This window comes from Haliotis asinina, chromosome 6 (genome assembly GCF_037392515.1).
Source record: "Haliotis asinina isolate JCU_RB_2024 chromosome 6, JCU_Hal_asi_v2, whole genome shotgun sequence".
NCBI lineage: Eukaryota > Metazoa > Mollusca > Gastropoda > Lepetellida > Haliotidae > Haliotis > Haliotis asinina.
In genome coordinates this window covers 55,219,823-55,235,682 of record NC_090285.1, presented here as the reverse complement: position 1 = coordinate 55,235,682, position 15,860 = coordinate 55,219,823, and positions in this window count along the sequence as shown.

The window sequence follows — 15,860 nt, the reverse complement described above, 5'->3', positions numbered from 1 at the left end:
CTACATCACACAACTTGAAGCTTCTTTGCCTGAAACACCACTCACAGTCATGTTCAAGTCCGACTTCCCGCTGAAGGTGAATAAATTGCCGATGCAGCAATAAATATCACTTTGCTAACACTTCAGTATGAAGTACCATCAGTACCATCAGGGGTTGTAAATTACATTAATATTTTTCTATTCAAAATAGCTTACTTCTGCCCAAATTAAATTGATGATGCAGCATCTCGTATTGCTGATGCAGCAATAAATATCATTTTGCTAAAGCTTGAGTGTGACACCCATCAGAGGTTATAAATGACATTACTGTTTTTCTATTTAAAATAGCTTATTTCCTGCACAAATTGAATTGCTGATGCAGCAGCTCATATTGCCGATGCAGCAATAACTATCATTTTGCTAAAATACATAGTGATTGGTCAGTCATTGGTCATAAATTACTTTAACATTCTTCTATAAACAAAAACTGATATGCTGCACAAATTGCTCATGAAGCTGCTTTAACTGCCGATGCAGCATTAAATATTGCTATGATGGGTCAGTCAGAGGTTACAAATTTCATTTACAATAGCTGATTTGCTGTACAAATTGCTGATGCAGTTGTCATATTGCCAACGTAGCATTAAATATTGTAGTATATTTGATAGAATACATTGAGGATGACCAATCTGAGGTTACTTATCACACTAACATTCTTCTAACTTAAATAGTTGATTTGCTGCCCAAACTGTTGAAGCTACGATAGGTATGCCAGTTCACTAGGTATGACAGTTTACTGCTTTGGGAAAAAAACAAACCTGAATATGGCTGGTCAATAAGAGGTTACAAGTCATAATAATATTCAGCAAATAAATGCTTAGTTGCACAAATAGCAGAGGGAGCATTAAGCGTCACCAACTCATGTATTTGACAAAACCACAAAGGTGATTGTTTAATCAGTGGAGAAAGATCATTGTAACATTCATCAAATCAAGATGGATGATTTGTTTAACAAAGAGCAGATTTGGCATTATGCATGATAGCATCATGCCTTTGATTGTGAGTGGTCAATCAGAGGTCTAATAATATTAACATTTTCTAATTAACATTCCCCTAAAGGATTAATCATTGATGCAGCTACTACAAGGATATTATTCATTATTATTGTGGAAAGTCATGGCAGGCGAACAAGGAAAATACTTCATAATTCCTATTTCAGGTGCATTTTAACATAATACTATATAACCTTCAATTCAAATCGATAATGTAAAATTAGGTTTTCAAAGTTTTCCCTCATTTCTTTGATGGGTATTTTAGAGGTTGAGGTGATGAAGAATGATGAGATATGCTGTACCATAATTGACTATTATTACTGCACAACATACTTTAACACCAAATACAATTAGCGAAGAAGCTACTTTTCTCTCATAATAATCTGGAGATAAGGTCTATATTTACACAATGAAAAAAAACTATATTAGTTATTGAGCCTCTGGTGTTTGGTACAAAGTCAAATTATGAAGTTCCAATCAGAAACACTTGTACAGGATGTTTTCAGTAAACACAAGAGACAAAGTGTGTGGGTGAGATACTGCATTAACAGCACACAGCATCCATCTCTTCTAAACCATCCTCTGATCAGCCTACTCAAACAACAATAATCGTCTTAAATCCCAGATCCTGAATTACCCCAAGAAGAATCGAAATTATACACGAGTAGTGTGTACCTGTAACAAACAAAGCTGCACGGTCCTATTAGAATTGACTGGATGCAGCTCTCCTCCCAAACAATCCCCCCGATAGAACGGGAAACCCAGTTTGACCAGATCACGTATCTACCCTATCCATGTCACACTTCTACAAATATCAAACAGCCAGTCGATATATCTTCCAGTAGTTCGGGACAGAGATCAATACAATCCCATGAACAAAAAAAAAAACAATTCATGCTGAAGTGATTAAGAAAAGACAGCTTCTTAACAGAACTGAGTTTCACAGCAGTCTGTTGAGTTTTACGCCACTCCAAGACATAGATGGCGATGACATCTTATTTACACTTCAGAATGGTTTGGGTCTTTCTGTTAAATGAACAGTCGTCATACAGCATCTGCAAACAAGTTAAAGAATTACCCTGATTTGAATTATTGGTAAAACATGAAGAGGTCACTCATCAGTCACCTGGATAGTCCCAGACAACATCGCTTCACTAAGGTTCACACATTCATTGAAAATTCACACACTGAAATTCTATTTGAAAGTGATGATATTTTTCATCAAAGTCAAAGTTTCACTTGTAATTGCAAGCACTGGTAACTATGGATACGGACATATCAGCGTGAACTTTGATTGGCACTTCCAGAGAGCTGTGTTTGCATCAGCAACTGTATTTCACACACAATCTTGAGCATCACACTTTTGATGAGGCCCTCAAAGAGATAGTGAACTGAGATGCAGAATTCCATTTTTAACAGCATTCATCTTTCCATAGTTTGGAAATTACACTGTTATTCCACTTGGCACATTATGGTTGCAATGCAGGCGTAGGACAAACCACATTCTAACCATCATCACTGTATAGCCTTGAGGGCATCCAGGTCTAGAGGTACTCCAACAGTTAATGCTCTAGAGTGCTTCATGCAATCCTTTCTGTGAGAAACAGAAGTCTTGAGTGCTACAATTCAATAAACTCTGTACTTTTCTTTAAGAGATATACAGTTTCAGTAATACAATCTCAGAAATGTGGGTCCGCTCAACTGACAGAAATTCTTTGTGCAAGAATTCAAAGATGATCCAGTTGTCTACTTCAGCAGATAGAAAGTCTACATACCACAATTAAAGAATACAAATAGATACTTCATTTCAACTGACTGTCCAGGTAATATGTGAAATGGTCCATGTCAACAAAATAGTCCCCTAGTCATCTGAGAGTCTTTTAGGAGACAGAAAATCTTAACAATCATTGAGTGACATCGGCCCCTTCAATAAATCTACAGAAAGTCATAGCAGTACAATTCCAAAGTAATTTATTTCTCTGAAGTAGTGAATATGATGACATTTGTATTTATCAAAGAGTACTTTTAGGACCTAATTCTATGAAAGCAGACCTTCTGAGACCAAACGGTGTCCAAGAATCTTGGTAAAGTGAAGGGAAGTGGAAGAATTACTCTAACTGGAATTATGGGTAAAAACATGGGGAGGTAACTCTAGGGCGAGCTGGATAGTCCCAGACAACATAGCCTCACTCAGAAAGTTAACATATTCATTGACAGTTCACACATTAAAATTCTGAGTGATGGTATTTCTCATCAAAATCAAATTTTCACTTGTAATTGTAACCAAGAGCCTTGTCCATGAGTCTTTGGGGAGGGAAGAGTTATGGCAACCATATGTCTGAAGTGAGTGAGTGAGTGATCTCGGAAATTTACAGCACAAAGAATGGAGCTAGACACAGTTGATAAGTTGTGATAGGTCTAACTGACACTTTGATTGATAGTTCACTTATATCACATGCCTGCTTTATTTTGCACAAAAGTCTTTATTTTCTCATGAAATCCTTATTAAGATCAGCGCACAGCAAGAGAGTTACTGGACTGCTATGGTTAGAACTGAATGTGTACAGACGATTGTATGTGCTTGGGTTTGTGGGTTTAAACAACAAACATACAAATACGTTTAGTTTCACTCCACTTTTCACAATATTCCTGCAATATTATGGAGGACTACACCAGAAATGGGCTTAACACACTGTACCCATGTGGGGAATCAAAGCGAATGAATTATCCACTTGACTATCCCACCACGCAAGCTTAAACCTGAAATCTCATTAAAACAAGTGTTTATGGAACCTTGTATGGTAAAGTGACAAAAAAGCCAGACATGCATTTCTTTTGCTGTTCAGTATACATGCTTAATTGTGCATATATTGCGTACTACAGAGCCGACATGATTGGGTAAAATGAAAGCAAGGTGTCCTACCTCACACAAACTGTCATATTCAGAGTATTCAGGGGCTGCGAAGGGTTATGCCAGGCGGTTGTGTGGGAAGGTTGTGGAGGGAGGTTGTGTCCGCAGCTGCAGTGCCATCTTGGTCAGGGTCTGCAACATCATCAAACACATTGAACATGATGTGCAACAACTAATTATGAGTCTATAATGAAGAAAGATAAACCACAGTGCTGACACCATGGAAACCCAAACAAGGCAGCCATGCGATGTACCTGCATTTGGAAGTTTAAATATGAAAAGCAAGATGTAAAATTTTAGAGCATTTCAGATTAAACGATTTCATGATGTTTCCCTAGAGAAATGTTACCATGGTGATAGTCTTGAAGTAGTGCCTGGATGATTTCATCGAGAGTTTCGCAGATAGTAAAGATACATATTTACAAAACCAGAAGGGCTGTGAGGAAATCCAGGGTGTGAGGCTGATCCAAGGCTGTGTGACAGTGGTCCTGTTGAGAGGCGATGAAACACAGACAAACAACCTGGTCAGAGATACGGGAAACACACCATGTGAGACACACAAATTGTTATGTAAATAATTCTACTCACATTGCATTGTACTAAGCACTTACATTCTGTAACAGAACTACTTACGGTGAACTGTGATGTATTTACAACTGAATAAACAGGCAATGAATGAGATGAATGTGCACAAAGTATATAACATAAATGAGCACTGCTGCAATCCCTACCCACAAAAACAACTAAAAATGAAATGAAATTTCTTCATACCACCACTGCAGTAAAGCTGAACAAAAACCTAACACTGAGGCCAGTGTGGGGAACACATGGTTGTAATACATTTGTAAACAAAATTTCAATGTCATAGTTAAGAAATGGGATAGAGAGTGAAGTGAACAATGTTTGAAACAAAAAGATACAAAACATACTTCGAATACATACTTCCAACACATACAACTATTTGCTCCTATGGCATCCGTCAACAGAGCAATTTTGGGGTTTTTTTGGGTTTGTTTGTTTTTATAGTTGTTGTTATTGTGGGTTTTCTTTTGGGTTTTGGGGACGCTTGTCAGTGAGTGAAGCTTGGCGAATGCAATGCACGCCCCCGGCCACAACATCACCAGCACACGCATCTGCCATATGCTTAGGCTGATGACACTGCCTACGAAAGTCTGCACTGGTCAAGGGATGTTTTGAGCTTTTTCGCTTCCTGTCTGTCGGACCGAATGCCTGTCATCTCCGCGCAGTAAATAAAGAAATATTGTGGAGTGAAAGATATAAATGAACTTACCCTGATGTGCACTCGCATTGGTGTGGGTGGCCAGCCATTACGATGCAACGCGAGTCTGTGTTGACTTCGGCAGCTGAATTGTTTAACTGATTTAACTGACGTGTTACCGTTAAAAGTGGAAACGAGTGGATAGCTACGAAAAACGGAGACACATAGTAAATACAAATTTCTTCAAATGAAGAAAACAGAACAATATGCCAAAAATGACTAAAACAGAACCCGTGTAAGCAAAACTGCCCCGACGCGTATTACGTGCCGAAGACATTGTATTTAAATGAGTAGTATAAATGCAAATGTAGATGATGATATATCTGAAAGAGGTAGAAAAAGGACTAGAAATTACCGCATGTGCCGAAAATGTGCCGGTGAAATATTCATTGGTTATTGATGTTTAGTTCTTGGCAGCTATTTGTTTAGTGTAAGAAAAAAATGAAAGAAAGTAATTAGAGATGACTTAAAATGGATTTAGTAAGATTGAATGTACAAAGAGGATGAAAGCTCAAAACTTTGCTAATAAGGGATGGGGGTGAGGCAGGGAGCTCGAGTGGGCAGGGAAAAAATGAATGAATGAATGAATGAATGAATGAATGAATGAATGAATGAATGAAGGTTTGGGTAGCTTGGTGCCCATCTGCCGACTGCAAAGGAGGAAAGAAGGTGTTGGCGGCGCAAGGTTTTGGCCTGTCGAGTATATGTCTGAACGCGATTGGTGGGTTGTCGGTGTTTCCCTGTTATTAATGGCATGAGCGATGGCAAGGTGGTAGAGCGGTGTCGGAGAGTGCCTCAAGAAAAGCCGACGGAGTTCCGAGTGGGACCTCTTCTGGCACAAGAGTTGACGGTTCCAGTTGGGGATGCCAATTTGGGAGCTATGTCCAAGAGCTTTGGCCAAGGCTTACCGTTATGGAATTACTGGACGCTAAGATGGAGCAGGAAAGCGCAGTCGACCCATGGAATGGGTGGTAAACAGGACTGCTTCCGGGTCAGTTTTCTCCCATAATATATGCATGGGACCTTAATGTGACTGAAAATATTTTCTTGCTGTTGTTGTCATTTTGGCCGGCCGAAATATTCCTAGATTCAATCTTAAAGAAGACTTTTTTTTATAGAAAGAACCACAAATGTCTCTGGTTGCAACTGCTTCCTCAGGTTCAGAAAGTGAAAGTTGTTTAGGGGCATGCAGTACTCCTAAACTGGAATGCAGAATGTAACTAACAGCGTTCAGACGACGTATAATGCATTCTTTTAAAGACACAATAAAGAAACGCTTATCAGAGTCAACTCAGCTTGTTAAACATCAAAGGATATATACTCAACGTCATTAAGAAATGCCAATGTATGCATTAGACAAATTAGACGGACTATTATACTGCGAGTCGTGGTTTTGATTTTGTCGTGAATGTGACCACCGCAATGGTTACGTGTGCTACAGACAATGGTCACATGGGTCACGTGAGAAAGGTTACGACCTTGCGCTAACAAACAATGCATAAACAGTGACGCACAAATCTAAAGAAAGTGATGTTCATTTCACAATCTGCTCAGCACTCAAAAAGTGATACATAATAACATGATTTTATCCAGTTCAATTAAAACTAGTTTTAATCAAATTCAACTATTGTGTGATCCCTAAATAAAAAGTACTGAGAGGAGAGGCCTACTTCATTGCCATGAACAGTCTGGAAATGTGAAGCCGAAATAACAGCAAATATAGTTCTGGGGAGGGAGGGAGGGAGGGAGGGAGGGAGTTTAGTTTAGGGAAACAACAAAGTACAAACTGGGATGACTTCAACCTCTGTGCTGACCAACCAATCAACCACCCTCAACCCTCAACACTTCAGTTCTTCTCCATTTAACTTCTGCTGCATTTCCGGTCTTCTCCTCCATTTCAGTTCTTCTCCATTTCCGTTGCTGTCCTCCATTTCTCCACTTCTTTCTCCTCCACTTTACTTCTCCTCCACCATTCCCGGTCTCTTCCATTCCCAGTTTTCTCCATTTCACTTCCGGTCTTCTTCTCCATTTTAGTTTTGTCCTCCACTTCCGGTCTTTTCCGTGTCACTTCCAGTCTCCTCTACTTCCGGTATTCTCCACCATTCAGTTTTTTCCCTCCACTTGCGGTCTCCTCAACTTCCGGTTTTCCCGACTTTCAGCCTTGTCCACATCTGTATGCTCGATTTTCACGTTTCTTCTCTCCTCTCCTCTCCTCTCATCTCCCCTCCCCTCCTTCCCTAAAATGCACTAGCACGAACGCACGCACGCACGCACATTCACTGGGTATGTGTAGGGGCCTTTGTGGAAGATAATGAGTTGGAGTGATAAAGATAAAATTTCATCGGAAGTGAATGCAACACTGAAACACCTTCTTTCCTACATTGTAGTGATGGTGAATAAAAGGTGAATAAAACTCATATCATATGGGTTTGGAAAGCTGACTGACTGGCTGGCTGGCTGGCTGGCTGACTGACTGACTGACTGGCTGGCTGGCGTGCATTCATAATAATGATGAATGTAAGAAACAGAGGTTATGTCTTGGTCACTTCAGGGCGGGAGCGTTGGAGATACACACTCGCACCGCACCGCACCGCACCGCACCGCACCGCACCGCACCGCACCGCACCGCACCGCGTGCGTGCGTGCGTGCGTGCGTGCGTGCGTGCGTGCGTGCCCATCCAGGTCATGCATGGTGGTAACTGTCTTGTTACAAACCAACATTGGTGTATGCTGCTGCCACATTTAGGAAAGTTAGGATGCAGCAACAGTAACTAACACTACTGAAAGGCAATACAACAATATATCAATGGATGGGGGCAATGAATATTGTATCGAAAACGGGTAGTGAGGAAGTATGATCGCTTGGTTCTGTATAATGTTGCCCAATGTTGGAATGGTATCACAGCCGGCAACACAGACATATATGTCAGCAAACCGAACTATACCAGTGGTAGACAAGATGTTATGTGAAATATGATTGAGTTATCTCCCTTGTATCAGGTGTTGAGGTACTGTCTCACAACTGATGCTTTGAATATGTATTCTGCTAATAATGACTCGTTCTCGTACATCATGATGTGAATAAACTTCCTTTCGTTGGAGAGATACTGTGGGATATTCAACAGTTGGGATCGAAGATCATGATATTGAGGGCAGGTAATGAGAAAAGGAATTTCATCCTCAAGTACATTGCGTTTGTACATAGTCAAACAATACTTGCACCCTCTCCTTCTCGAGTAATTCCTGACCATCTCCCGGCTTCAGTAGCGAGATCATGATTGGTACATCTGAATCTGGTTAGACCGGTTCTATATCTGTCTGTTTGCACTACACAGACAGATACAGAGCATTAAGAGCATTTCAAATGAAATAACTTAGTGCTTTCTTTCATGTTTAACACCAGTTTTGTCTCCAGCAGCCAATGGTTCTCTGCTTGAAGATGGTTAAAATAATGGTTTATACAGACGTATATATTTCTTATATCAACACGACAAATAAACTGAAAATGTCAAAGGTGTCTGTTACTGTCTTGACACCGGACCAAATATTGTTTGTGGGGACTTAATCGCGTTTAATACGCATGTGCTGTCCACTTGAATAATAAACCGTTGTGGAAGCGGACATGCCAGTTAAATGTGCATGGTACGTCGGGTATGACCCTGGTGAATAACCGGTAAGACAACGAACGACAGGAACACAAATCACAACAAGTTATAACATTCGGATATGATAAACAGATGCCTTCTAATTTCATGGAACTATAACCACCACCACCACCACCAACAACAACAACAACAACAACAACAACAACAACAACAACAACAACAACAACAACAACAACAACAACAACAGGTTATGCAGTGAAGGAGGATAAAGCCACCGGGTGTTTCATATTGCTTGGTTTTTACACGATTTCTCCATTTCACTCAGGTGAACGTCCTGAAATGTTTGTGGTGTCTGCCAGGCATGCAATAGTGCTATCACCCACTGTATATAGACAATTTGACAGGCCATGAATGCAACATTGAAACACCTTCTTCCCTTCCGAAGTCTCTGTAGGTGAATAAATATCATATGATACAGGCTTGGAAGGCTGACTGGCTGTTTGCTCCTGGGTATTGTTGCACAGAGTTGGACCTCAGAAACATAGTATCATAGCTACAAAATGAACACTAAAAATATTGTGTGCCCAATAGCGAGATGATCAGGATTACAGGATGTGATTAGAGGATGTTATTTGTTTGTTTGTTCGTTCGTTCGTTAGTGTTAGTGTGTGTTGTTTGTTTACGGGTTTTTTAAGCATGCGCGTTACACAGCTAAATGCATGTCTCTTAGTATGATCACTGACTGACTGACTGACTGACTGACTGACTGACTGACTGACTCCCCCCCTTAACCTCACCTCACCTCACCTCACCTCACCTCACCTCACCTCACCTGCAAAACTCCAAAACTATGAATGGCCCCTAAGCATACATTTATATTCAAGACTGGGCCCTCTCCTTTCGAGGTTGAACAGTTGCAAAACGCTGTTGAAATTCTTTCTACATTGTTGAATATAACACGTATATATGTATGTTGAATATAACACAAGTCTAGCGGCAGAATGGCCGCTAGACTCCGCCTATTGTTGCACATGTTCGGTAACGTACATTGTGTCATTGGCAAACCAACCACACGTTTTGTTTTATTATATTAGCGTTTGTGTGTGCGTGCGTGCGTGCGTGCGTGCGTGCGTGCGAGTGAGTGAGTGAGTGAGTGAGTGAGTGGGTAGGTGGGTGAGTGATCACTTAAATCATGCAAACGGCTTACAAATCATTGAAAAGTTGCCGTTCGCCTGAACCATTCACCAGCAGCAAACCTTGGAATTAACTGGTGTCTAGCAACCGGGAGCTACTTTATGTACTTGAGAGGTTGTAGCTACATTCAAAAACGTCTTTTTACATTGTATTAATGAAGGGGTGGAAGAAAGCTCATATCGCATGGGTAGGTAGGCACTATGGCAGCCTATTGTTGCAAATGTTCGGTAACGTACATTGTGTCATTGGCAAACCAACTACACGTTTTGTTTTATTATATTAACGTTTGTGCGTGCGTGCGTGCGTGCGTGCGTGCGTGTGTGCGTGCGTGCGTGCGTGAGTGAGTGAGTGATCACAAACCGTGAAGATCCATGACGGTCTCTTTAAATCATGCAAACGGCTTACAAATCATTGAAAAGTTGCCGCCTGAACCATTCACCAGCAGCAAACCTTGGAATTAACTGGTGTCTAGCAACCGGGAGCTACTTTATCTACTTGAGAGTGTGTAGCTACATTCAAAAACGTCTTTTTACATTGTATTAATGAAGGGGTGGAAGAAAGCTCATATCGCATGGGTAGGTAGGCACTATGGCAGCTTGGCTCCGGATAACTTTGCACAATGTTGGACATGGTATTAGCCACCACAAATGTAATAGTATGTCAACACAATCAGTACATGTACATGCAAAATAGAAACGATGCCTGTTACTATATTAACATCCTACTGAATATTGGTTGTAGTCTTGTTTTTGTTTGTTTATTTGTTTGTTTGTTTGTTTGTTTGCTTGGTTGGTTGGTTGGTTGGTTGGTTGGTTGGTTGGTTGAACCGCATGTAATGTGTAACTTTCTATAAGAGACAAACAGCCCGATGTAGGTACTACACAACTGCATGATGGCATAGCTGCTGATACAGATACAATATATCAAGACTGAAGCGATCTGTTTGTGTACCCTTTTCTGCATGAATTTCTGTTCATTGTATTGAGCACTGGTTTACTTGATCCAGACCACATGGATTGTCAGCATGTCGTATCATATGATTATCAGCATGGGGAGCAACCATTTACGGAAATCATATACCCGAGGGAATGCCCTATGTATTTTTTTTTTCTGTTTGTGGGTACATGTTTAAACTTTGCCGTTGAGCATGCGGAGGCTAATGCGTTAACACCATCATTTACCAACAGCAGTTACTACCAATGTAATTATCCCTAACATCTTGTGGCCGTGCCGTGCCGTGCCGTGCCGTGCCGTGCCGTGCCGTGCCGTGCCGTGCCGTGCCGTGCCGTGCCGTGCCGTGCCGTGCCGTGCCGATTGATAATTTGGTACGCTCATGTATGGAGTGAGTGAGTGAGTGAGTGTAGTTTAACGCCGCACTCAGCAACATTCCAGTATATGGCGGTGGTCTGTAAATAATCGAGTCTGGACCAGACAATCCAGTGATCAATAACGTGAGCATCGACCTGCGCAATTGGAAACCGATGACATGTGTCAACCACGTCAGCGAGCCTGACCACCCGATCCCGTTAGCCACCTCTTACAACAAGAACAGTCGCCTTTTATGGCAAGCATGGGTTGCTGAAGGCCTATTCTACCCCGGGACCTTCACGGGTCGCTCGTGTCTGAATTAATTGTGGTGAGCAGGCAAACTGACTGAAGCGCCACAGAAATATCTTCAGGGTTCTTTTTCATTGTACGTGTATTTTTAAGAAGAATAGTATTTTCAACAAAAACGTTTACGGAGTTAAGTGCGTGCGTGCATGCGTGCGTGCGTGCGTGCGTGCGTGCGTGAGTGAGTGAGTGCGTGAGTGAGTGAGTGAGTGAATGAGTGAGTGAGGTTTTACACCGCTTTTAGCAATATGACAGGAACATCACGGCGGGGAATAAACTCCATACATTACACACATGTGGGAAGTAGAACCCGGGTCAGACAATCAAGGATTCTATCAATGAATCAATGATAACCATATGGAATGGCATGATCTGGCACAGCGTGACACTGTGTAATGTTGCATGTCATGATGTGGCGTGGCGTGGCGTGGCGTGGCGTGGCGTGGCGTGGCGTGGCGTGGCGTGGCGTGGCGTGGCGTGGCGACCACTTGACCCCAGATAACACGACGGCAAGCCGACAGTGGCTTGTAGCTGGTGGCCCGCTCACCAGCTTGTTTGCTGTAACAATATTGCTATATAGGTATGCAACGTTATTACATATATTTTCGTAATGAAACACGTTGTTTACGGTAAAACCCAGTTGCGGATATGTGAGAACATAATTAGCGATCCTAACACATTCATTTACAAGAAATCTAAGAGATAAAAAATTCGATTGCCGAAAAAATTAAAGGTGATGAATTGTGAACAGTTCTGCCTCATGACCTCTGTTTTGAAAGAACTGGATCGACCGATCCGTGTCAGTGATATTCGCATACTTGCAATTTTTGAAAGCTTACGTGTTAATTTGGTGTAGCATAAATATTTTTTTTATTAATTTAATTAATAATTTCAAGATCCAGTTAAGTCAATTTTTCACATTGTGAGGAATCATCTCCACCTCAGTCACAAAATTCTATTTAATTTTCGTTGTTTATTTATCGAAAGGCAACAATTTAACAAACATATGCACAGTACCGTGAACTAATTAACATGACTGCCTTTGTGATTGTCCATTGTGGAACAATACATAAGTTTTATAAACTGAAATTGTGTGCGCAGAGCATACCATCAAAATTTCCTGTCAAATCTTAGAAACATCCATCCCAAACTCAATTCATGAAAAGTATGCATATAACACTGTCATAACATGTAAGTCAACGGGCATGACATCAAGTGTCCGAATACAACTGGCACGTCCCTGTCGCATTCATTGTCCCAACGTTGGAATTATATATATCGGCAATGTCGTCGTCTGATTTATTTATTTAAAACAGCGTCGTCGTCGTTGTTGTTGTAGTTGTTGTTGTTGTAGTTGTTGTTGTAGTTGTTGTTGTTTTGTTGTAGTTGTTGTTTTTCCTCTGTGATGTTTTCCTCCCGTATATGGGAGGAAGTGCTCTAGTTGTGTTTTCAGTTCGCTGAACTCATTTCGAAAATGTCACCCAGACAAAAATCCATTGTTCACTGACAACATTAAAAAATTAATTAAGTGATAACACATTCCTTTTAGCTGTTTAATTGGACAGACAAGGCGGTCGCAGTGTACACAGGAACCCACACAAAACTGGAAACTGATAGCTATGATGTTTCTATTTAAAATATAAATAAATATATCAGAATAAACAATCAGTGTCCATACATTATTTCCGTTTTTTGTTCTTTAATGAACGAATGAGTTTGGTTTTTGGTTAAGCAACATTCCAGCAATATCACGACGGGAAACACCAGAACTTGTAACATGTAGTAAATCGAACCCAAGTCTTCGGCGTGACGAGCGAACAACTATGACACCCCCACCACTCCACCTGCTTGAGACTGGGATGAGTGTTAATTACGTGTACACATACTCACAATTTCACAATATATTTTAATGAAGGCCAGTTGTAGTTTTGAACATTATTAAAGTAAGAGAGGAAATCTACCGATATCAATATCTTTAACCTTACGAAATCACTGAAATATATGTGATCTATACTTCAAGTTGTACGCAAGTAAATTCATGATAAATTTACATCATGGCATTGAATATCTTGTGGACACCTAGAACTGCAGTATGTTATAGAATTTATACAGCAAGAAGTTACTTTTATAGATACTTCATGTATTAGTAGCTCCAAATTGAATACAAATATCGTTAATTAATCATTACGCTTTGTTAATCATCTCTTTCATTATCAGGATATTGAAATTAATGAGAAATTTATATAAAACTTTGTAAAATTAAATTACGGACAGACCTACAGACCTACTCAATCAGAAATACACTGTGTCAACAATAGAAATTAATGCAAATTTTATGTTTAATCCATAACCAAAACGATTATGTAAATTGGTGGCCACTTTTATATATGTCATAAGAACCTGTCCTGAAGTGACACTATCACTGCAGACTTCAGTAATTACTCATTGAATGTAATAATCTATCCATTTAATTACAGATACATGTATACTGAAATTTCCTTCAGTGAGTGAGTCAGTGAGTTTTCAGCCCCAATAAAAGACTTTCACATATTTCGCAAAGAAATGAAACCTTTTTGTCATCATAGATGTGAAAACTGCATGTCACGAAATTCAGTACATGATGTCCAGAACATGTATTTGTATTTAAAGGTTTGCACTTGATATAATAATTTTATCATGTCCTTAATACGGACACAAAACACACATACTCTCCGTCAGTCATTAAACTACAAATATCCCTAACTTCATTTTGTCCAGTATATTTTCAACTAACTACTTGGCACATCTTGAATTTTTGACAAAACCAAGAGTTGGGGCTACTTGGGTTTAAAAGCATCGCAAGATATATGCATTTGCTAAAGAAATATTTCTTCCAGATTTTGACTAACAATAATAAATAACGAATATGATAAGAGTGGAAAATGTGGCATTGACTTCGGAGTGAGTGAGTGAGTGAGTGAGTGAGTGAGTGAGTGAGTAAGTGACGCTCACAAACTCTAACCACCTTCCGACAAGTGCTCCCTGCGCTTGAGTATGATGTGAAGCAGTCTGCAGCCGCCCTGAAACCTGTGACGTCAGAACCGGCGATGCTGACGTCACAACAGTTGTACATGAACTCTGCGACCTTGGTCCTGAGACGGCCCAATGTGACGCTTTCTGTACACACATTTCAGTCAAGCGCGGCACGAAAACTGGTGAACGGTTGAGGAAGTTTTCTGCCCACGAAGCGAGTGTGTGATACCAGACTTGAGACTAAAGAAGTGTCATAATTTATCTCTTAATTAACATACACATAAATTGACAGGGAATGCCTACAGAAAATGGCAAGAGAAGAAAAATGAGTTATAATACGTTGATAAACTAATCAATAGTCATGTGAGAATCGCCATAACGGTCCGACGCTGAACCAATAGGCGACAGAAATATATCTGGGGAGTCCTTGTTACTCATTTCCCTCTTCTAATTTAGAACTGGTATGAGGTAAAAGACACGCATTGTCAGAAAATACTTGTCTTTTGATTATAAGCACAAGCACAGGCAGTGAGAAGCATCTTGATAGAGTTATGGAGAGCTTCAGATTCAAACGGGTGTGCCAGTCACAAACAAATGCAATTAGTACACAAGTATTATTCTGAAATAAATACTGGGCCAATCATAAGTACGTGAAATTTGTCCTCCCTGGACTTGGGATTTGTTTTCACTTACGGCAACATCAGAGACTGTTTATAAACAAGTCTACAGGCCTGCATTTGACCCGCTGCAGTCACCCCTACCAAAATTGTACTGCAGTAACGTTTCATTTCTTAATCACATTTTAATAACTTTCGCTTTCAGGCACTCAAACTATTTGTGTCCACTATCATGAGTTTCTCGGGTAGCAAGGTTTGGAACAGAGACGGGTTTTCACTGTGTGTTTTCACTGCTTTGGTGCTCTTTTTCAGACGTAATCATAAAGAGGGCATTTAGGGTAATACGTCTGAATGAAAGAATCCCAGATGACTGAGTGAGTGAGTTTCGTTTTACGCCGCACTCAGCAATATTCCAGCCATAATGGTGGCGGTCTGTAAATAATCGAGTCTCGACCAGACAATCCAGTGATCAACAACATGAGCATATGCCTGTGCAATGAGGAACCGATGGAGTGTCAACTAGTATGACCACCCGATCCTGTCAGACGGAAGAGTGAGTGAGTGAGTTTTACGCCGCACTCAGCAGTATTCCAGCTATAT